General features: G+C 46.8%; 1 protein-coding gene across 1 annotated transcript in view; it reads right to left on the reverse strand.

The window, feature by feature from the left end:
• Window positions 1–25,212, reverse strand: part of LOC144772320 (uncharacterized) — a 201,595-nt gene that overhangs the window by 139,882 nt on the left and 36,501 nt on the right. Inside the window, exon 2 of the mRNA XM_078656557.1 lies at window positions 17,282–17,346. The gene's annotated coding sequence lies outside the window, so the exon portion shown is untranslated. The remainder of the gene's footprint in view (window positions 1–17,281; window positions 17,347–25,212) is intronic.

Below are 25,212 nucleotides of genomic sequence, written 5' to 3' on the forward strand. Positions count from 1 at the left end.
CAGAAAGGTGGGCCTCCTACAGGCTGATATCTCAGCTTAATCCGGACACGAAAATGCTGGCTAAACTGACTGAGAAGGGTAATCTTGAATATGATTTATGCCATATAGATCGACCAAAGTTAACGTTTGGTGTCTTTATAACAACATTGCTACAATAGAACGAGTTACGGCTCTGTTGTCGGTAGCCTCAGACACCAATAAGTTATTTGATTCAGTGGATTGGCCCTTCCTATTCGGCATTATGAACAAGATGGGATTTGGTCCCAACTTCTTGAAATGGGTCAGGTTGCTCTTTACTAACCCTAAGGCATAGCAACGTCAATGGTGTCCTCTCTCAGGAATTCCCCATAAAAGAGCGGGACGAGGCAGGGCTGCCCCCTCTCACCAGTGCTATTTGCCCTAGCGATAGAGGCAATGGAGGCATGGATGAGTGTGGATGCCCGAGCTGGGGCTGGGGATGAGATCACCCATGGGAGGAACGTCTATCCATTAATGCCGATGATATTCAATAATGCACCTAGCCAACCCAGATATTTTATTTTTTGCAGATTGGTGACATTGTCACTATTTATGGAAACTTCTCCGGCTTTGGGATAATCTGGGAGAATTCCCTAATAGTTCTGATGGGCGGCTGGGAAGCCGAGGGCCACCCATGCCATTAAATGTTGCCACCCAGCGCTTTAAATAACTGGGTCTGTGGATCTCAAACAAAGATGATACCCACTATGAGGATAGCCTGATGCCACTGGTTAGTAAGCTAGACAAAGATGTAAAACACTGGAGGGCATTGCCACTGTTGGATTCACCTTTATACTGCAGAATAGCACACGTGCCTTGCCCAACACTTTCTTCGTCGCAAAAACTAGGCTCCTGAGATCCCTGTTCTGGCTAGACAGCCCGCCACGAATAGCACTCCAAACTATTCAACGGTCTACCGATGATGGGGGATAGCACTATCTAACATATGCAAATACTAGGCTTGGCCGAAGTGGCACGGTACACTAGGTGCATTAATTCACTTATCTATACATACGATTGCAAACTGTGAACAACGCTTTATACACAGATCTCTGCATGACACGTATGGTCACCATAGAGGACAGAGTGAAATTTTAAATTTATAAATAAGAAAGCAAATGTGTTAGATCTCTTTAAGAATGGCTTGTAATAACGTAAACACTAGGGGCCATATTTAGGAAGCCTAATTCCGGCCAGTAACGGCCGAAATTACCGAATGTCGGCCGTTACCGACCGGAATTAGGCTTTTCAGATGTAGGTGGCCAAATTGTAGAATTCGGTAATTTACCGAATCGGTAATTAAGGAATTGGTAAATTACCGTATTCTTAACATACCGATTCGGTAAATTACCGAATCCTTAATGTAGAGAGCACTCAAGTGAGTGCTTTTTACATTTAAGGATTCATTATTTACCACCAACTATTAGTTGGTGGTAAATTCCGAATGCCTTTTAAAAAGCAATTTTGTGCTTTTTATTCAGTGCCATGTGGCAGACATAGATGCCCCTAGGGCATGTATGTGTGCCACATGTGCACCCATGCACTATTCAGGGGTGCAACAGGGTGTCAATGTGACACCCTGCCACCCTTGACAGGGTTCTCCCTACTACTGATTCGGTATTTACCGATTCGGTATTTACCGAATCGGTAAATACCGAATCAGTATTTACCGAATCGGTAAATACCGAATCGGTAATTCCCATTCATTCCTATGGGCCTCCAGGCTCATAGGAATGAATGGGAATTACTGAATGGATATTTACAGATTCAGTAAATATCGAATCGGTAAATACCGATTCCTTTAATTACCGAATCTTACTGATTTGGTAATTGTTACCGAAAAATTATCTACATCCCGTTTACCTATTCCTAAATACCGAATCGGTATTTAAGAATAGATAAATTGAGATTATCTACATCTGGCCTTAGAGCTCTAGGAGAGTTTATTACCATAATGATGACGGTAGAAACAAATGTGGACATACTACTCAATACAAAGGAAAACCAGGAGCCAACACTGAAGGTCACAAAGCCAGCATTAGAGGCGTGCTCAATATAGCACCCAGAATGTGTCAGAGCTGCAGCAGAAGGACACCAGAGACAGACGCAGATAAGGAGTCTCCAGGCAGTGCCTCAAAAATGGAGAAAATAATCTGTTGATGCTGCAGGCGGGCATGAGGGAAGAAGGTGGAACGATGACTATGAATACATCGAACAGGAAGAGTCGGATGCAGAACTCTAGTAATAGTGAGCAAGTAACTTACTACTAGCAGTATGTATCTGGATTCTAGCGAAGAATTTGTACATGACATATAGAAATCACTGGATTGTGAAGGACCATGTGAACTTGTAATACCAAAAGTAAGTATGTTTCAACTTTATCCAGTGCACATTTAGAGTCATTTAAATCAATGGTAATGAGGAGGGTAGTAATGAGGCAGGTTGATGTTTGTTTTATCAACAAAGACCTGCGCCATGGGGGGATGAAGCCGCTTGCTTGAATATGGAAGTTCTACACCCTTTGCAAAGTTTTTCATACTTCTCCTACTCATGACAGAAAAACATTCCATATCTCATCAAAACTGCAGCTGTAACTAAACCAATACAATTGTAAAATCGAGCATTCTTCACACTGTGCTAGCAACATCCACAAATTGCGCCTACTGGCAGAGTGTGACCATTGTGATGGTTGTGGAATTATAAAATTCAGACAACTGAATCATGACTGCATTATGGATGGGTGCGGATTATCAGGCAAAAGGGCCTGGGACAGACATTTAAGTGCAGCTGGATCGCCTGACCCAGCCTGAGGTTCTGGTCAGGACTCCCCCTATCCTTTTTGGGGTGCTCCTCAATCTTTAAGATGGTAATCTTGCTCGACTTATTATACCAACTACATAATTATTCATATATTATTCCCTGCTACCTCTTCACTTGATTGGACGCTGCCTTATAAGATGTTCTGGGGCACTACTTCCTGTTCCCTCCACCTCAGAAATGCACTGTCAAAATGCTTCAAATCCATATATGAGGGACGTATAGCGGCTATAATAACTTCATATCATAGGGAAACCCATTAAATTATTAGAAATGAATGGTGGTTTGATATCCGGGGGGACCCAGCCTTTACCTCTGACAGGTTTGATGAGGAGGACAGAGGGGGATCCTTTTTTGAGGGATAGACCCCCTTCTCTCTCTCTGGGCACAGCAGTGGCGTTTCCGGTATGGAATGAAGTTATTAGGTCTCTGGATATAGTGTTTGACAAGCAAGACACTCCTGTAGTTGGGGTGTTGGCTAGGGCAGATGTCTGGATTACAGGGACTTCAGTGGAGAGATGCAATCTCTAAGATGGGGGATGTCATGTCCAGATACATTGAAATTATTTACAGAGCTCAATAGTGAATATAATCTCCATTGTAGTCAATTCTTTGAAATTCTGTAGCTCCTGTGTGCTCTTATTCCTCGCATAAAAGACCTGGACGAGCTCCCCATCTATAGCACGAGGAAAGCCTAAGTTTTAATAGAAGAATTGAGGTCATAAATCTCAGCAGTCTTTAGCAAATTGCTCACCCGACTCTTTTGTCCAATTGTGGGAGGAGTGGGAATGGGAATGGGATAAGGACCCCTAATGGAAGACACATCAAGGGAGGCTTGGGCGTTCCCCAGGAAGTAGTGACTGAATCACAGTTTAGGGTCTTACAGCTGAAATACATACATAGGGCGTAATTCACATCAGATAGGCTGTGGAAGATGAGATTAATTTTATTATATTATTAATTTATTATATATAGTTTATATTCATATTATTGTATTATATTATATTATAAATATTTGTAGAGCGCACTGTGATCAGACAGGTATCCTGGCGCTAAGAGCAATAATTGCCTACATGAGGGAAGAAAACCGAGCATAGCACATGATTACAGGAATCCACTATTTAGGGAACAGCCAGGTCTTCAAAGCTTTCCTAAATTTCAGCGGGTCAGTCAGTGTTCTCAAATCAGGTGGCCGCTTGTTCCATAACTGAGCAACTTTAACTGAATAAGAACGTCCACCTTGTCGGACCTTCTGGAACTTATGCTCCTGAATGAGATTAGCTATAGCTGACCGAAGAGCCCCCCTCGGAGCAGTGCAGGGGCATTATTCTGAAGGGCTTTAATCAAACTCACATGGACTTAAAGCAGATCCTTTCTGTCACAGGGAGCCAATGAAGTTTCCTAAGAGTGATCTCTGTGATTTGTTTAATGTCAATTTAGCTGCAGCCATCTGGACTCTATGCAGACTCTTAATCAATTAGTCAGGAGCTTCTGTAAGGGAGAGCATTACAATAATCCAGTCTGCTGACTATAACACTCCGTTAATTAAAGCTTAAGCATGAGCCGGTAAAACAGGAAACAACTTTCTAAGGCCACGAAGCAGTACAAAGCAAACACCAGTCACTTTGTTAACATGGTTTAGGTTTGAAAAGTTTATTGTTTCAGTTAATTAAAACCATAACAATACATTTTATAAAATCAAGTGCTACAGATGAAACTCTTAGTTTGTTAACATGTTTCTCTAAGGATAAATTATCATTGAAGGCCACTCCAAGATTGTGTACAGCCTCCAAGGAACACAGTTCAATCCCGGCAGGTAGTGGCTAAAAATTCAGGGGTAATGGCATTGAGATCTTCGCAGGATTTTCTACCTGGGTCTGTGGAGCATTTCTATTCCTGGCTAACTAGCTCTTGCACCCTTGCCTAGCATTCAATCACAATTGATTAGTCGAGTCTGGCAGAGCAAAGTGAGTTTGGCAGCACAAAGCTGCAAGAAGCTAGCGGGCTGAGGGGATCGATAGAGCATCTTGTCGGCTGCTTTTGGGCACCCCAGCAGCATGTCGGCACCCGGGGGTGTCAGTGTTGGTGCAGAGTGCTGGCGCTGTCTGACGGCGGTTTGTGCAAGTGGAGTCAGAGGCACTACATCAGCAGCCCCTGACGGCAATTCTCACCAGTCTCCACGCTGACTTTGCGTTCGTCTCCTCGCCAACCCGACTTGCCCCCATTATCCCTCCTCTCCGTTTCCGCCTCCTGCCCTGAATCACCTGCAGTTTTTCCCCCAAACCACTGCAGTTCACTACCAACTTACCCCTCGGGCTCACCAAGAGGGGGAAACAAGGTAGTTTCTCCTAGTATGGGGCCATAAAAGGTTTTGATTAGCCCATATGTTTGTGGGGGACTTCATAATTATCTGATGCCTTACTAATTAAGATAAAAGCCAGCAAAGACCTCCTCAACACACAGATAAAGATCACCGTTTACAAGAAGAAAATGGAGGAGGTCAATAAAGAAATTGCAAGCAGAGCAAAATTAAGGTACACTGCAAAATGATATCAAAATGTTTTCTCATGAGAGGGTATACCCCTACACCAATGGATGATATAACAAAGAGTATGACTTTGATGCAGAGTCCTCAGGGAGAAGTGCTTCTGAATCTTCCCACTTAGACACTAAGGATTGGTCCAGCGACAACTCTAACCAAAGTTAAAGAGGAAGACAGAGCCAAGAGACAAGAGGGAGATTTTACAACTCCATCTACCTACCGAACCAGATGTTCATCTGACCAGGCCCCAGCCTTTTCAAGGACCCCCCCAACCACAACTATTGCCTTTTTCCAACCAAACTAGTGTTTTTTAGGAAGAGGTGGCAGGAGAGGAAGACTCTGCAACAATTGGCCCGCCACCTCTTAGACAACATCTTGGACCCGTCCCAGTCTGGATTCAGACAAAACCACAGCACCGAGACAGCCCTCATCGCTGCCACGGACAACATTAGGCGCCAAGTAGACAACGGCAAAACATCAGCCCTCATCCTCCTGGACCTGTCAGCCCCCTTCGACATGGTCTGCCATTGCACCCTAAAGACACGCCTCCAAGAAGCCGGAATCCAAGAGAAGGCCCTCGACTGGACCACGTCCTTCCTCTCCGGCAGAACCCCGAGCGTCCGCCTGCCACCCTTCCGATCCAAAGCCACCAACATCATCTGCGGTGTCCCCCAGGGCTCATCCCTCAGCCCGACGTTGTTCAACGTCTACATGGCCCCCCTCGCACGAGTGGCCTGCCACCACGACCTCAACATCATCTCCTATGCTGAAGACACCCAGCTCATCCTCTTCCTAACCAAAGACCCACACACCACCAAAACCAACCTCCACGAGGGAATGAATCCGTCGCTGACTGGATGAGAAGCAGCTGTCTCAAACTGAACTCGGACAAGATGGAGGTCCTCATCCTCGGACCCACCCCCTCAGCCTGGGACAACTCCTGGTGGCCAACCACACTGGGAACAGCACCAACACCCACTGACCATGCATGCAACCTAAGATTCATCCTCAGCTCCTCCCTCTCCATGTCCAAACAGGTCAGCGCTGTCTCCTCCTCCTGCTACAACACCCTCCGCATGCTACGCAGGATCTACAAGTGGATCCTGACCGAAACAAGAAGAACGGTGACACAGGCCCTCAACAGAAGCAGACTGGACTATGGCAAAGCACTCTACGCAGGAATCCCAGCCAAACACCAACGACGACTACAACGCATCCAAAACGCCTTTGCCTGACTGATCCTCAACGTCCCCCGCCGCAGCTACATCACCCCCCACCTGAGAGACATAGACTGGCTCCCCGTCGACAAGAGGATCACTTTCAAGCACCTCACCCACGCACACAAAGCACTCCACAACACCGGACCAACCTACCTGAACAGCAGACTCAACTTCTACACTCCCACCCACCACCTCCGCTCCACCAGCCTCGCCTTCGCCTCTGTCCCCCGCAGCCAACGAACGACCTCCGGCGGCAGATCCTGCTCCTACCTCCCTGCCAAGACCTGGAACACCCTCCCTGCCCACCTATGGCAGACCTAAGACCTACTCGCCTTCAGACGACTCCTCAAGACCAGGCTCTTTGAGCAGTAGCGGCACCCCCCTTCCCTCTGCGCCTTGAGACCCTCACGGGTGAGTAGTGCGCTTGACAAGTACTCTGATTGATTGACTGATTGAAGAGGAGGGATGAAAAATACAGGGGGAGAACAACAAAGGAGAGGGCATGAACACCTGCAGTCGCACATGGAACAATCAACAACCAGGCTTGAGCAGCATATAGACATAGAGGTTAATATCACCACTGAAGAACAGTATACAGCCGAACTCACAGTACTTAACAATGGGTTGGACTTTGTCCCTGTGACCTATATGGACAAATTCAAAAAAGCAATGGAAACTAGCAGAATTCTTCCAGAAAATCTTTGTGAAAGCCTTCTTTCTGAATACCCAAGTTACAGACCTAGATGATGGCCACAATAATTAGAGAAAGAAATCAGGGGGTCTACCCTCCGCCATCCATGACCCTGCCAGAAGTGCTGGCTTTTGAGGAAGTGGTCATCAAACAAGTTGAAGAAATGAACCAAAGAGAGAATACCTTTCAAAACCTTACCAGACAAGAGAGAGAAGCTCTGGACTCCCTCGGTAATAAGTAACCGTGGGCGTAGCACTTCGCTCCGCCCACGGAGTGGGCGTAGTGGTGCCTACTTCGCGCTGCACAAAGTAGGCATAGTAGGCAACACTACGCCCACTCAGTGGCGGAGCGAAGTTGCCCGTCACCCGCCTCCCTCCCGCCCTGTTATACAACCCTATTTTTCCTATTACAAACAGTAAAATAAAAGGAGAATAACTTACCTTGAATGCGGCATCCCAGGGCTCCCTCATCCTGTAGACGCGCCGACTTCTGCAAACGAATGCGCATGCGCGGGCACCCGCGCATGCGCAGTATCTCGCGAGAAATGCGCATGCGCGGGCGCCCCGCATTCATTTGCAGAAGTCGGCGCGTCTACAGGATGAGGGAGCCCCGGAACGCTGCATTCAAGGTAAGTGATTCTCCTTTTATTTTACTGTAAGTAATAGGAATAATAGGGTTGTTTAAGAGGGCGGGAGGGAGGCGGGCGGCATGTAGTGGGGCTCCGCAAAGTGTGTGGGTGGACATAGCGCCCACCCCACTTCGCCGAGCTTCGCATAGCCCCACTACGAGGACTACACCCACCCTTAGTAAAAAGGAACATCTTGTAATAAAGCCAGAAGATAAAGAGAAAGCCATGGTTATCCAAGGCAATATAGGGAAGCCTGTCTCATCCTCCTACAGGATAGGAGAAACTATACGGTCCTATGATCAGACCCAACTGCCCGCCTCAGGGACACAATCACTACCCTCTTGGATGTAGTTACAGGAAACTGATGGATCACGAGAAAGGAAAGAGAATGCTCATAACCACTGAACCATGGATGGAAGAATTCTATACACTTCCTAAAATACATAAAGGAAGACTCCCGCCCCAGGGAACCCCATAATGTCGGGCATTGGCTTCCTCTTAGACCCACTGTTACAATATATTGATTGGTTCCTTCGACCTCTAGTTAAGAACATAAGGTCATCTACACAAGCCCCTAAACACCTCCTTAATCTGTTATTTATTTATTTATTATAAAGTGCAACTTTCATCCATGCAGGATATCACAGCTCTAAGGAAAGCACAACCAAGTGAGGAGTTCCGGTAACCGCTCAGGCCTTAGGGAACAGGTGCATTTTAAAAGAAATTCTAAATGCCATGTGGTTGTCGATTAGCCAAAGAGGTAGAATTTGACCCTACCACAAACGTAATGTTGTGCCTAGATGTCGAAGCCCTATACACAAGCATCCCGCAAAAAGAGAGCCTCTGGGTGATTATTGATCTCTTACCGGCCAATAATAGGACCAGGCAGCTAAATTGGGTCTCACAGAAAATGTATTTTCCTTTTGAAGTTCAGATTTTCCTGCAGCGCCACGGGACATCCATGGGAAGTACGTTTGCCCCAAGCATAGCCTGTTTGTATGTGGGTTGAATCGAGGGTTGAAACATCTGGACAAACAACCCATACAGTCCGGATATTCATGTGTGGCGGCATTATATAGGCGAGAACTTGGTGATCTGGCACGGCGCAGATACTACTATTGAACCTTTCATGACATGGCTCAATGGTAGAAACGTTTAACACAAAATGGGACAGCTCCCAGAATAGTGACCTACATGCAAAAAGGTTGAATTGTGAGTGTGGGCATCTCACAAAAAGTGAAAGACTGGTCTCACAAACCACTTGGTGTCATGCTTCATCATTGACCGGTCCTCGCCCTCTAAAAACTTGGTTTGATAGAGGGCGGGCATACACCTGACGACAGGGACGCACTTCTAAACTAAGTGGGGGCCCGTGAAGAGTGAGTTAAACATTTTATGTTGGAGGCAGGCCTCCTCCGAGCGCCCCGCACCTCTAGTGCCCTCTGTCACGCCCCCCCTGGGATCCTGTGGTTACATCAATGGAAGAAACCTCTTTCTCAAATTTATGTTAACTGTGGACAGAAACTCAGAATCTTTTAGAGGTCCCCATTACAGCCAAAGATGGAAGGTCTTACCACCTCCCTGTATATGAAACCTAAGGATAGTAACAGCCTCTTGCACTTTAATAGTGCACATCCTAGGGCAGTGAATTAAAACTTGCCTGTGGGACAGCTTTTGTGCCTCAGGGGGAATTATACAGACGTACTGGATTTCAAAAGAGAATCTGAGGCCCTCACCAAGAAACTGAGAGAGAAAGCCTACACCGAGAGAGTCATAAAAAAGGTCCAAAAACGAGCATGAAACATCCAGAGTGAAGCCCTTCTTGAAACCAACATAAGACAAGATACTGCACCCTAATTTTTGTCAGCACCTATCATACTTTGTCAACCAGCATCAAAAGATTTTTCAACAAAAAAGGGGCTTACTTACTTCCAGCCAGTTATATATATATATTTTTTTAAATAAAGTTCTTGTTCAGAAGGAATAGAAGCATTCGAGACTGACTAGTGCACAGCAACATCTGTCAAACACCTGAACGACAAACAATACACTGGGATCTTCTCCGAGTGACAGGTTACCACCCACATGGCAATTGCTCTGGGTATTCCCTCATGGAACAATCTAGAATACTCGATCTGGTCTTGGTGTCCGCATGGGAACAAAGAGTCAAAACTAACTGAAACAGCAGTAATGTAATTTACATCATTACATTCCTAGCAGGCTCCGATACATCGGAATGACAACTAGGAAAGAAAGTCCAGATAATTGAACAAAGAAGTACTGTTTGCTGCAGAAAACAATCCACAAAACTTACTGCACACTTCCTGGAGAAAATTCACACAGATAAAGACGTCCAATGGTCAATCATTGAAAAAAATCAAAGGTTACGGATACTTCATGGTTAGGCTCAGGTGTCACTCATACAAAACCAGAGAAATTCAGCCGTTATAGTTAGTGAGCTAACTATAACTCACGCCCCCGCAATGCACGACTTTTGACCTCACATATTACATCACTCATGACATGACATTGCCAGTGACATCACTGATGACATCTCAAATGACATCACTAATGACATCTTTGATTACATCATCCGGTGATTATGAGTGTTTTTAAAATGATTGAGTGGTAAATTATGTACCAAGGTGTATTGGTGACTCGGTGGGTGTACGAGTGCCTGATTTGATGATTCAGTGGGTGCATGAATAACTATAGAAGTGAGTAATTAGGTGTCCCAGGGAATGTATGGGTGAGTGATAGGTTGCATGAATGTCTGTATCTGTCTGTCAGTTGGTGTCTAAGTGGCTGTATTGGTGTGTGAGTGGGTATGTGAGTGTCTGTATGGGTGAGTGATTGGTTGTCTGAGCACCGCAGCTTGGGGGATGAAGTCTACTTTCATCCTGAGGCCCTCAGAAGGCAAGGGGACCTCATCCTGCCCACCAGTACACCAAGAGGCGCGTCTGCAGAGTGGTAGAGAAAGAAGGCACTGTGTTGGGCTTACTGGAGGTAACAGGATGTCTTGTTGGCCCCTAAGGACCCTCAGCAGCCAAGGGGAATTCATCCCCCAACCAGCAGCATGCCAGGAGGTGTGTTTGCAGAGTGGTGGAGAAAGGGGGCGGGCCTCTGGTGAGTTGCTGGCTTTTTAAAGTTAATTGTTTTCTATTTTTCTGTAAGGGGGGCCCATGTTGACCCCCTTCCCTGGTCCATTTTGGGTCCCAGGGACCCCATTCCCAGGGGCCTGCATCTTTTATTAAAAACAATTCGATAAAAAATGTTTTAAAACAAGCATTGGCATAGCCAATAGGTCTAGCCTTCGGGACCTTATAAGTGTTTAGCTATGCAGCACATTGTCCTGTTAATAATCTGGCCACACAATTTTACGACCTATGATATTTAGGGCCACGATCAGTGTGTGTCATGGACAGAAACATGCTTTGTAATGTACTGTGGTAACACTGGGCTGCAGAAGTCAGTGCAGACTATCAGTTTATGCAGTTCGACCGTGGAGATGTCTGTTAAAAAAACACATCTCCCATTCACGTGGTAAAATGCAGGTGTGTGCAAATGGTGGCAACATATTATACTGTAAGTACACCAGGCGGACCATGTGAGGGTTTGGGCGAGTGGAGGACACTTCTTCAGGAAGAGGGGCGCAGAGGATATTAGAAGCAGTACAGCGGACGGGAGGGAACCAGTGGGGTGGGGGCAGGTGTATGGGGAAAAGGGAGGAAAGGAGATCAGAGGCGGAAAGAAGATGGAACAAGGACGTGAGGATGGGAGTGGATCCAGAGGAGGAGAGCGAGGATGTTCAGTAGAGAGGAGAGAAGTGGGGAGTATCGGAAGGAGGAAAGTGTGGGACAGGAGGAGGGGAAGAGAGGATATTTGGGGAGGTGGAAGGCGTGAGAGAGGATCAGAGGAAGGGTGGGAGGAGGAATCCGAAGGAGAGCTCCAGAGAGGGTCTGTGAGAGGGGGTCAGGTGGAGGGGATATGAGGGGATGGTAGGGGAGAGAATTATCAGGGTTCAGGGGAATAAGGGCAGATGTTCAGGAGGGGATAAAAGGCTATAAGGAGGAGGAGGAAAGTGGAGGGGGACAGCACGGGAAGGAAAGAGAATCACGAGGAGGGACAGAGAGCGCATCAGAGGCTAGGAGGAGAGGGCAGGGGCGGGAGGACAGGTGTGCAGGAAGGAGAGAGGCCAGGGAATCACAGACAGGCAGAGAGCGGGTCAGTCGATAGGGGGCGAGTGAGGATTAGTGATGTGGAGCCAGGGAATGGTAACGGAGCAGGAAGTGGGGAAAGGGAATGAGGGGGGGGGGGCAGAGATGACTCATATGGAGAGTGGAGGGGAGGGCAGGACAAAGAGCCGGTGAGGAATATTTCCGAGGATGGAGCGACATGACAAGAGGATAGGAGGGGTGAAGGATGAGGGGGGACAGCGGAGACATGAGAGGAGACACGTAAGGGTGGCGCGCGAGCCCAGGCAGTGAAAGGAAACTGAAACAAAGGCCCGGGAACATGAGTGCGTATTAAGAGACTGATATCAGATCTATGCTTTACCAGTAATATCCCCGTGTTCCTCCACATGGCGCCAGGACTTTATCTACATTGTTTTCAAAAAGCAAGCTATTTCTGTGACTCAGAGCGGTGCAGCGCAATCTGAGGATGAAACGAATTTTTCATCTGGGGCTCTTGGTCAGAGCTGATGTTATTGCTGGGCCACAGATGTGGGATGAAAGACGGAGAGAGCCCTTGGCTTGCGCATCCAGTGCACGAGCAAAGGCACAAGTGCAGTGCATTGTGAAATAAGTGTTACTCTAGCGAGGTAAACAAGCCTGGGAGTGGTGCGCGTGCTTGTGCACGACGCTGCACGCGAATAACAGATGGCACACTGCGCAGCGCTGCTCGTAGCCGTAGGCAGATACATTTCGTGGGTAAAGGTGGGGCATGCACCCGCCTTTGCCCAATTGCGTGCTGTCTTCGCACGCAAATCCCAATAGAAAAAGCAACAACAAAAAACACACACACAGGTGTGTGAAAAGTCCAGACTAATTCCAAGAGGTCGTTTTCCTAGAGCAGAGCATGCACGCTGTGCTAGGCTCGACCTATAAAGGTGGGGAGCCACGCGGCCCCCCTCTTGGGCTGATTTCAGCACCAGCGACCCCATACTCTGGGGCCTGACCTTTATATATTTTTTTTAACAAAGAGTAGCGGGGCTGGGCGGCCCCCTTCCACCATGGAAACATCATTCCCCGGGGGCCTGGCCACTGCTAGCATGCAGCTCCATGGGTCTCAAAGTAATGTCTGTTTCCCTGCTCGCTTGAAAGCGGACAGGGAAATAGACGTGCTCCGCTTTCAGCAAGCAAAGCAATTTCTGCTCCCACCAAGCCAGAGCAAACTGCAATGTCCCAGAGGAGGGCAATCCAGGACTTTGTTGGAGCCGGCCCTAGTGGGTGGCTATCCCCAGGGCCATGTAGGGCTCCATGAGGGGGTCGTGGGCCCCCTTTTTTCCTAACTAAGGCCCACGGAGGTGGTGGTCCCCGGCGGCAGTGACGGCACCCGTATTCAATTTTAAAGACTTGCTCCTGGGAGGTGGCAGTCCCTGAGGCTGCAATGGGGGGGTTGGAGCCCACCACGCATTAATATTGCATTGTAGCCCCGGGCAGGTGGCGTCCCCGGGGCCGCAGGAAGGCCACAGGGCCTCCCCCGCAATATTTGGTATTGACACCTGTGCCCCAAGGAAGAGGCAGACCGTGGGGCAGTGGGGGAGACTGTAGGGCCTCCCCCACATTATTTAGTCTAGACTTCTGTGCCCCGGGGAGGTGGCGGTCCTGGGGGTGGCGGGGAGGCCGTAGGGCCTCCCCAGCATTATTTAGTATTGACTTCTGTGCCCCTGGGGAGGTGAAAAACAACAACGCCAACTCCGCCACCCTGATTGACAACCTCGCCAACCTCAGCCCCAAACAACTTGTCACCGCACCCACCCATGCCACCGGCCACACGCTGTACCCCGTCTTCTCCACAGGCACCCACGTCGCCTTCGACCACACCACCGAACTCCACTGGACTGACCACCGCTGCATTCATTTCACCTTCAAGAAACCAACCACGCACCACTGCACCCAACAGCTGCTTCGCCGCTGCTGGAGCAAAGTCACCGAAGACCGGCTGATCACCACCCTCGACCAGAACCCACCCACCGACCCCACCAACCCAGACGCCGCAGCCTGCAAGCTCACAGTGGATCGACGACTGCGCCAATGGCCTCACCCCGCTCAAGAAACCCTCCAATAGCCACGCCAGCAAGAGAGCCACCGGGTTCACCAACGAGCTCCAGACCTCCAAACGCGCATGCCGGAAACTGGGGAAAATATGGCTCCACGAACGCAAACCACAGACATCACCACCTCATCAGATTAGCCAAGAGATCCTTCTTCAAAGATCGCTTGGGTAACAATGCACACAACAGCAAAGAGCTCTTCAGCTTCTTCCACCGCAAGATCGCTGACATCCACGACAGCTTCAACACCACAACTGCCCCGACTACGCCAGACTCCACCTCCCCTGCGAACACCACCAGCGCCATCCGCCTCACCTCCTGGTCCAATATCAACGACGACGAGACACGAACTCCATCCACTCAGGATCTATGTCAGACCCGTGCCCACACCACGTATTCAACAAAGCAGACACAGCCATCGCACCCGTACTACCGAAGGTCATCCACATCTCCTTCGAAATAGCGACATTCCCGGAAAGCTGGAAGCACGCCAAAATCAACGCCCTCCTCAAGAAGCCCAAGGCGGACCCCAAGGACCTAAAGTACCTCCAGACCAGCTCCCTACTCCCGTTCCCAGCAAAGGTCATTGAGAAAATCGTCAACAGGCAATTGGCCCACCACCTGGAAGACAACAACATCTTGGACCATCCCAGTCCGGATTCAGACGAAACCACAGCACCGAGACAGCCCTCATCGCCGCCACAGACGACATCAGGCGCCAACTAGACAACGGCGAAACATCAGCCCTCATCCTCCTGGACCTGTCAGCCGCCTTCGACACGGTCTGCCATTGCACTCTAAAGACACGCCTCCTAGAAGCCAGTACCCAAGAGATGGCCCTTGACTGGACCACGTCCTTCCTCTCTGGCAGAACCCAGAGAGTCCGCCTCCCACCCTTCCGATCCAAAGCCACCGATATCATCTGCGGCGTCCCCCAGGGCTCATCCCTCAGCCCGACGCTGTTCAACATCTACATGGCCCCCCTCGCACAAGTGGCCCGCCACCACTACCTCAACATCATCTCCTATACCGACGACACTCAGCTCATCCTCTCCCTCACCAAGGACCCATACACTGCCAAAACCAACCACCACGAGGGAATGAAGGCCGTAGCCGACTGGATGAGGAACAGCCGTCTGAAGCTAAACTCGGACAAGAAAGAGGTACTCATCCTCAGATCCACCCCCTCAGCCTGGGACGACTCCTGGTGGCCGACCACACTGGGAGCAGCACCGACACCTACCGACCATGCACGCAACCTAGGATTCATCCTCGACTCCTCCCTCTCCATGGCCAAGCAGGTCAACGCCGTCTCCTCCTCCTGCTAGAACACCCTCCGCATGCTCCGCAGGATCTACAAGTGGATCCCGACCGAAACAAGAAGAACGGTGACACGGGCCCTCGTCAGCAGCAGATTGGACTACGGCAACGCACTCTACGCAGGAGTCCCAGCCAAACACCTACGACGACTACAACGCATCCAAAACGCCTCCGCCCGACTAATCGTCAACGTCCTCCACCGCAGCCACATCACCCCCCACCTGAGAGACCTACACTGGCTCCCCGTCGACAAGAGGATCACTTTCAAGCACCTCACCCACGCACACAAAACACTCCACAACGCCGGACCAGCCTACCTTAACAGCAGACTCAGCTTCTACACCCCCACGCGCCAGCTCCGCTCCGCCAGCCTCGCCCTCGCCACTGTCCCCTGCATCCAACGAACAACCTCCGGCGGCAGATCCTTCTCCTACCTCGCCTCCAAAACCTGGAATACCCTCCCTACCCACATACGGCACACCCAAGACCCACTGGACTGCAGAAGACTCCTCAAGACCTGGCTCTTCGAGCAGTAGCAGCACCCCCTCCCCTCAGCGCCTTGAGACCCTCACGGGTAAGTAGGGCGCTCTACAAGTACTCTGATTGATTGATCGATTGATTGGCACTCCCCAGGGCAGCTGAGAGGCTCCCCCGCTAATAATGATGTCACTGTCCCGGGGAGGTGGTGGTCCTGAGGAGGGGGGTCCCCCGTGTGCCCCCTCCTATATTTATACAAGCCTCTGGACCTGGCTCACCAGGGGCCTGATTTCAAACGAAGCGCAGGAGCCCGAGCTTCGTTTTTTCATAAATGTCAACGGGAGTCACGGATCCAGCATGTCTCGCGTTTAATTTTTTTTATTTAAGACCTAGAGAGTCTTATCCTGTCCCCTTTTCATTATTTATTTAAAGTTTTTCTTGTGACTCGGTTCAACCGAGTCACAAAATGGCTGCCAACACTTCCTGGTATGAAGTGTTGGCAGCCAATCATATCTCAGGAATGAGATCGAGCAGGGTCGCAGATTCTCCGCGGCCTCAGTTGTATATCTTAAAGTAAAAGTAAAGTCCACATTTGTAAAGCGCACAATCACCCGTAAGAGTCTCTAGGCGCTGGGGGCCGTCGGGAAGATTAAGCGAGCTATTGCCCAGAGTCACATGGTGCTGGGCTAACCTGCCGCCGGAGCCGGGGATCGAACCGTGGTCCCCAGATTCCAGCGTCAGTCGCCCTGGCCGCGGCGCCACACCTCTTCCACTTCAAAATCTTTACATTTCAGAGCAACCACTGAACGGATTTACACCATTTAACAAAAGGGCATTTTTTGGACCAAGAGCTACCTTTCTGCCAAATTTGGTATTTAGCAGTTCGGGCTGCAGGAATGTCTAAAGTTTTCTATGGAAATTAACATGTAGGAAAAGCATTTTGTAACCCCCTCTAATTCTTGGCTCCCGCTTGACAGATCACCACAAAATGGTCAAGACAGCAACTGAAGTGACTGGCAAATTATATAGAGTTGTTGACAGTGAAACCCTATGGAGGCTAGCACCTAACCTGCTATCACCAGATGTGTATGTGTGAGGAAATAACCCAAAAATGTGCACACACTACAAGCACCCCAACGGTGCAGTCCACACAACAGGACTTTACAATGTTGAACAAAACAGAGGGAATGGTGCACCACCTTATGAACAATATCACACAATTATGAGATCTATGTCCAAGGTTGTTCTTTACTTTATCCTTTTTATTTAGTAGTAATTTAATTAGACATACCAAAATAAAGTGTTCAAGTCGATCATCCAACGTGTTTCGTCCAAAGAAATTGGACTTCTTCAGGGCTGTAGAATAACAAATATATACACATATATCAGTAGAATAAAAACATTTAAACAACACAACCTATGCAATACATTCAAAAGACAAATACATTATGACAAGACTGGTTTGAATATTACATACTTTTGAAAAACAGGTGTAACATAAAGGCTTATTCCACATGAGACCTACAAAAGGAATAATATGACATCTAACAATAGCCCACCAGGACAGCACTTCAGGTGGGAGACATACAAACAATAAAATCCAATTTCCTATCTTTAATACATGGTATGAGACATTATAGTGCTCCCTATACCAGACTCTAGTTTACATACAGAGTCTATAGGAGAGTTACTGTGTCCCCCAAGCACCTTAATGCAATTTATTCTGAAATGAGGAAAGAGAAAGGAGGACGAAGAGAATAGGTAAACTTCAGGATTTTAGAGAGGAAAATGGAATCCATCTATCTGAGATCAAAGTCGCACTATTAGCGGGTTGAGGTGGAGATAAACAGTCAAAAGGAATGGAGCTTAATTACACATGAGCCAAAGTAGGCCAAAGTGGATGAATTAACGGTTCCACACCTATGGCCAAGAAGCAACAGTATATTATATAATGCCCATTTCATTACCCTATGTAAATCACAACAGGGTATACAGTTTCCACATATGTCTAGTAGCAGCTTATGTGAATTAAACTAATGCTGCTATATAATTTCATAGCCCCACATTAGCAACTCACAACCCTCAAAACTATTAGTGGTAATGGGGAAGAGTGAAAGTGTCTAAAGAAGACACCCCAAGCACGAGGAAACGGCATCAGGGTCACCCCTGCCGTGTTGAAAATTATCAACACGAAACAACAAAAAGAAATAAACACCCAGTGCCAAAACATAAAAACTGGTGCAACAAAGACCTACCATAATACATGTGGGAGCAGGAACGTGATGTTGTCTCCTTCCAAACTCAGGAAAGACTGAATGCAAAGGGCACAGTCATACTTGTAGCCTGTGTTAACTACAAAAGGTGAAGCAGCTGTGAGATGGTGTATTCCGTTCTGAGACGAGCTATGTGCCGTCCTACACAGCAGAACAGGGGCCGCTATGTTTAAATGGTGAATGTCCTATACTTCCGGAGCGCGTTCCAATACAGAACACGTATTTACAGACAATAGCATTTGTTGCTTACAAATATATTTAAACAAAAAATAAGAAATATATATGTAAACTAAATTCACCTAACAGTATACTTTTAGACCCGATATGCACATCAAGCTTGATTTGTAGTAAAATTAATAAAATCAAAACACCTCCATATTACGAGGCTTATGAATATGTTGTGTGGTACCCTGTGGCAAAATCCCAGGAGTAACCTGCTGAAACCACGGCATATAACTTATGACCGCCATGATTGAATGGTATCCACCGTGTCTTGATGACAGACAATCCCCTCAGACATCCGTGTGAAAAAACACACAAATGGTCATGCGATAAACCTCAGGATATCAATCAAATAACCAAGGGCAATATTTATGAATCTTACAGTTGCGTAAATGTGGCACAAATGTAAAATCAAGAAACAGACCTGAGACTGTACAGGACAGGGGCATGATGCCCGTGAGGGACATGAGTCAGGTGATAGGGGAGCAATACCTCCATTAAGAGAAGAAAGAAGGAATACAACCTTTGCAGGTGCAGTCCACAGTGTTGCGTCCCTGACAGCGGGGGAGCAAACAGGGAAGAGCATGAAATAAAGAGAAAGATAACACCAATGAGAAAGAGTTAAAACAGTGTATGAAACAATCTAAATCATATCTACAATAACAGTACAATGTGTCAAAAATTGCCCTCAGACAATAAAATGCTTACATCCCTGTCAGGTCAGTGTGGACTGTGGTGTTAAGAAATCCATGTTACATGTTTTATTTATAAAGGCACATCAAAAACATGTTTCAACATACAAGCGATTTCATGGATATACATTTTTCTTACATGTATGAGTATGTGCAACATTTCTTTACTTCATACAGTACAGAAGAGATGACCCAGGGGAATAAAGTAATGGTCATGTCTTTACAGATAATAAAGTAGCTCATCATCACTATTGTGACCATATTACACACTACGTAATTTACATATCCAGCCTGCCTCCTTTTGTCTTAGGGACAGTTCCCTGTCCCACCCTCTAGGGTTAGCCAGAGTGTGGTAAATTCCCATGAACCAGATGTCATTGCAGGTTGTATGATTTTCCTGCATGTGGAAAGTGAGAGGACATTTAAGATCACCATTCCGTATCGCACATGTGTGTTCTTGGATCCTCATTTTCAGTGGCCTGATAGTGCTGCCCACATAGATGTTGTTACAAGGGCAACCTAAAATATAGATTAGATGAGGTGGGCGCAATAATGTAGGAAGAAAATTTAAACCTGCAATAAGGGCAGCTTTGAGGAAACATTTCAGGCAAAATGGAATGGATATAAGTTGCTCCCAGAGTGCGGGTTAACTGTTTGAGCTGTAAGCTGGAGTAACAGTACTGGGTTGGGGAGAAAGATGCAGGGGTTCTGGCCCCTGGGCCTATTTAAAACCCTTGTTTTAGAAATATAATGTTATAAGCAGCAATTCTGCTATGAGCCTACTGTTTACACTAAGAGAGCCCGATATTTGTTTTTATGTTGCGACATTTATTTTAAAATCAATTCATGCTTGAAAAAGTATGGTGTTTTAATGTACTTATGAACTGTGATTGTATTTCTTGCTGCTTTTTCATGAAATTGTAATTGGATTTTATTATCTGTGTATGTATATTTGCCTTTATGGTTGCTACACACAGACCGAATAAAGCTTACTGAACTGACTAATTTCTCACCCATTTCGCATCAAATCCAAGTTACAATGACCAGGGACGTGGAATTCCTACAGCCCGACGCCCAGGACATATTGTTTGGGGCCAAGGGCAACAAGTTTTAATGTGTATTTTGTCCTTGGGACATGTAGGCCCAACCCCCTGCAGCACAAACCCTTTGGCTGCCAGTTTTCAGTACCACATTAAGGAACAGGGAAGGGTACTGCCTGTAGTTTAGTTAATATTTGTGTGCATGTGTTAACGCTGTTCAAACTTGTATTGATGGTTCATTAATTGAAAGCCTTTATTATTAGGGAGAGCTCTCTAAGTAAATGTACATTATGACTGCACTACTGACAGTGGTTCCAGTAGGGAGAGGTGTGGCGCCACGGCCAGGGCGACTGACTCTGGAATCTGGGGATCACAGTTCGATCCCTGGGGCTGGCGGCAGATTAGCTCAGCACCATGTGACTCTGGGCAATAGCTTGCTTAATCTTCTCGACGGCCCCCAGCGCCTGGAGACCCTTACAGGTTATAGTTCGCGCTTTACAAATGTGGATTATTATTAATATTATTATTATTATGAAAATGTGAACACATGGTTTCAAAGTTTAGCAACATGAGGCTATGCATGATGCTCACAGAATGCTCTCTGATTAGATGCAAATATTTGCCGCAGCTTGAAAGCAACATTAATGTTTCTTTGCATTCAATATAAAATATTCCTAAAAAATGAAAGTAGGAAAATAACATTTTCCTAAACCACTGTAAAATGTCAGGTACCATTTCTTTGCAGCGTCATTTAGTAAAATGTGTTGATGCATGCTAGTATTTCCCAAAAATATTCATATTGGAAAATTCTTGTAACCAGTTTCAATAAGATTATGGGAAACAAAAATAAACAAGCCTTGCCAAAGCCAGTAGGTCTGACATTGGTGGTCAGCTTTTTAGTTTTGGCAATGCGTGACTTGTTTTGGCATGGCTTTTGTAAAACCTTATTGATGTGAGAGCTGCCGGGCCCTCAGCATAATAGCAAACATTGGCAAACGCAAACATTGTTTTTGGTCTCAAAGAGCACACAATGCCACATTAGTTACTGGTACTGAACAAAACTACTTTGTGTACCGATATACTCCTTGTGAAAGAGCAGAATGCTGTCACTCACAGTGAAGCCAGCCGATTCAGAGAGAGAGAGAATTTTAATAAATACAAACGGTCATGGTTAACGCCAGACCAAATTAGGGGCCCACTTATTAAAGAAAGTCTAAAAAGTGCACCTTTGGTATATGGCTTTCGTGAATTCAGAAGAATTTACATTAGTAGGGCCAAAAATTGTACTTCTACAAAATATTTGTGAACTGCATTTTAGCATGAGCAAATATGCATGTGCAGATTTGCTCATGTGAAAACCTGGATGTTTGAAAGTTCATTTTCCCTCCAACTACTTTTTTCCCCAACTCTGAAAGAAGGTTTACGTATGCCACTCTCAAGAGTAAATTTCCAACATTTCTCAGTATGGGAAAGATTAGAGAAGATTTGTTGAAAACCCTAAAACATGCAAGTTAGTAGGTTTGCAGAGACTCAATAGGGCATTCCAAGCCTGGAACTACTGCTTACCACCATCTTCAGTCCCAGTATGGGGAGCTGCGGAAACGTGGCAGCATAAAATGGTTACTAGTATTCAAACACTACTATGGGATATGCCCTGGCATAATCAGAGAGGCTATATAAGAGCCCTTATATAATGAGATTGCTGCCATAATTTGTGGCAGCACTACATGGCTCCAAAGGGACAAGTGGATTTTGTTACAGGACAAGTAGATGTAAGAAGCAACCTGCCCCATGGACAAGTAGATATTTTGATAAATTCCACACCCCTGAATGACAAACTAGATACAAAGATAACTGTGTCCTCATGTCCATCAATACACTACACATATATACTTGAGGAAGTTCAATCCATAGCACAACCACAGGGAAAATGTGCTACATCCTTTGAAAATGTGCTTTGGCACCTTGTCAAGGTTATTAAGCGCTTTATATGTGCTACTACACTACCACCCTGGAACAGATAAGACTCTGACTAGTCTGCACCCTATAATCCACACAGCATCCGTGAGGGTAGTTTCTCTACACAGTCCAGGTCAACATAGCTGCTGGTTTTTATTTTCTTTATGATTTTCATTCCCATATTTTCTGGGTGTGTATGTCTGCATTTTCATTTTTTGAGTTGTGCTATGCAGCAATGAAAAGGGGTGAGCCAGCCATTTATTCCACTTAAATGTTTAGATTTACAAAGAATAGAAATTTGGAAAAATACAACTAATATGAACAGAGAACTGAATTAAATCACAGCAGACTCTTTTATTTCTCAAAGCCAGGCAGCACCGCTCTTTCAACCTTTTCCATTTTAACGAGATCAAGCACAACAAATCCACTTTCCTGATAGTAAATAGAGAAAGAATTGTGCCAAAGGTGACTTGCTGCTTAAGTGGGTGGTTTAACTTTAAGGTCATCAAATATCATTGAAGGCATCTGCTTAACAGGCTGATGCTGGCCCAGTGTCCTTCAATCCCTGCACACTGCCTCCTTTTATAGAGGGGCTACAGAGCACCAGGGGTCAGCTGCTGACCAATGAGAAAGTATTTGTACCTGAGCTATCAAAAAATTATGCGTGGTGTCGCCAATGACCTCCTGACCCCTCACTCTTGCATGGGGTCGGGAACCTCCCGGATGGACTGCACATTTGGGAATGAAATGATTGCGGGCTGTAGACAGTGAAGTAGGTGTGGCAGGAGCAGGACCCGAGGAGTGATGAATGAAATGACAAAGCAGTGCTATAAGTCACTACTGCATTGCACGTGTAGAAATGAACAGGACAATGGTGTGGTTGTTCTACCGGTCAATGTTTCCTGATGACTGCTTGCTGTCAGGCGTAAAAGGAACAGAGGTATGCGAATCAATAGTAAAAGGAACAGAGGTTGTGAATCAATAGTAATTGCAGTCAGGCTTCACGGGTGGGCTGTGGTGCAATTGCAGAGACCCGGTCTAGACAGGGCGCTCACAGGCAAAGGAGGAGGGAATGACTCGTCATAATGACGCTGAGGTCACACAATGACATAACACATACAATATGATGCTTGGGGTGTCAGAAAAGACGTTTAAAAAAATGAAATATATAAAACAAGAAACATTATGTCCAGGATTGCTGCTAGTGTGAAAAGAGTTCCGGTCCCAAAGAATAAGTGGCAGTGGCGCCCACCGGCACAAATTCAGCACCGCGGATGACCTTAGCTGCCCTGCAAGAGTGTAATGCACCCCCTGGCTCCAGGGTCAAGGGGCACAGGAGTGAGTGGGGGGAGTGTATGTCTGATGGCAGCTCACTGATTAGGCACCTACATCACCAGTTTCAGGGAGCAGGAAAACAGCAAGAGGTGGCGGGATCCATGAGAGGTTGGATACAGCACTTTGATGTTTGTGTATTTAAAGGCTCCTCAGAGCCGCCCGCAGCCGAATAGATCCAGTGCCACATGTCACAATGTGTCAAACAAACAAGGTGCATCTTCATTGTGCTTTCAGTTGCAGGCTGCCACCTTGTAGCTCTATAATACAAAAGTCACTGTACCCCACTGGGCCAACCAAGGCTCCATTCTGTTTCTCTCCGTTACACACAAAATCTCCGCAGTGATTGCATTAACCAAGTGACGTTTGAGAACGGTAACATAAAAAAGCATTTTCCATTCATTTCTTTAACGTGTGTGGTTTATCATCTTTCGTTTAGTTGTGCGCTTATTGTGTATGTAGTTTCTTAATGATGAAAGGTCACCAAAGAAGTTCTAGAATAGGTTTTCCTTGTTTCTGTCTGGTTGCAACACCTAGACTGCATTGGCTGCTCAAGCAGTCAGCGCTAAAGCCCATTTATGCCCAATGACTGCTGCAGTTTAAATGTCACTAGATAGTCAAGGCTGGCTTTAGTGCAGGGCATCTGAGCAGCATAGTTCATGGGAGGCTCACAGCTTGGCTTTTACCTACACGGAGCTGGAAATTGCAAACTTCATTCAAGGCAATTAAGACAAATACAATACATTCATTGTGTGATTTAAGTTGAACCCGGGGATTGCTTTTCTTCTCATTCTGAAATTTAAATTAATCAAAACATGCCTGCCACAGACTTCATTTATGCTTAAACTGTAACAGGGCACAATAGACTGATTTGTACTTTAGAAAATGAACCTGAATTTAAACTGATGAATTGTTATGTGTGCAAAAAACTTAAAGCGAGATATGTTTGATCCTTTCTTTCTTTCACTTTCATCAGATCCAGCATTCGATGCTCTTGTCCTGTTCACAGAGCGCCCCGAGTCTCTCTTTGTTTATTGCATGAACTTTCATCCTGGGATAAGTAAAGCTGAAGATCTTTAGTAATGTTGCTAAATTGTGTTGTGCGCTGGATATTTTATTAATTTGCGACATTTCTCTATTATGAGGACAGTGAAAGTTTTGATGTATTTCCTCCCAGCATGCCTTGATCATGCAGGAGCAGCAGAAGACGAGTCCACAGAGACAGTTCACCCTCTCTGAGGCCCCTCCACCACTGCCCACTCTGCCAATGCTTTAGAAGGTCTCTGGCTGCTTGTGAGGGCTGCGGGAGTGACACGACACTGAGGACAGGAGTGGGAGCCCCTGACCCCTCCACAGTGTTTCTCTGCCTGACTCCACAATGGCTGCTTGTGAGGCTGCGGGAGTGACACGACACTGAGGGCAGGAGTGGGAGCCCCTGACCCCTCCACAGTGTTTCTCTGCTGACTCCACAATGGCTGCTTGTGAGGCTGCAGGAGTGACACGACACTGAGGTCAGGAGTGGGAGCCCCTGACCCCTCCACAGTGTTTCTCTGCTGACTCCACAATGGCTGCTTGTGAGGCTGCGGGAGTGACACGGCACTGAGGGCAGGAGTGGGAGCCCCTGACCCCTCCACAGTGTTTCTCTGCTGACTCCACAATGGCTGCTTGTGAGGCTGCGGGAGTGACACGACACTGAGGGCGGGA

Source organism: Lissotriton helveticus, chromosome 8, assembly GCF_964261635.1.
Source record: "Lissotriton helveticus chromosome 8, aLisHel1.1, whole genome shotgun sequence".
NCBI classification, from domain to species: domain Eukaryota; kingdom Metazoa; phylum Chordata; class Amphibia; order Caudata; family Salamandridae; genus Lissotriton; species Lissotriton helveticus.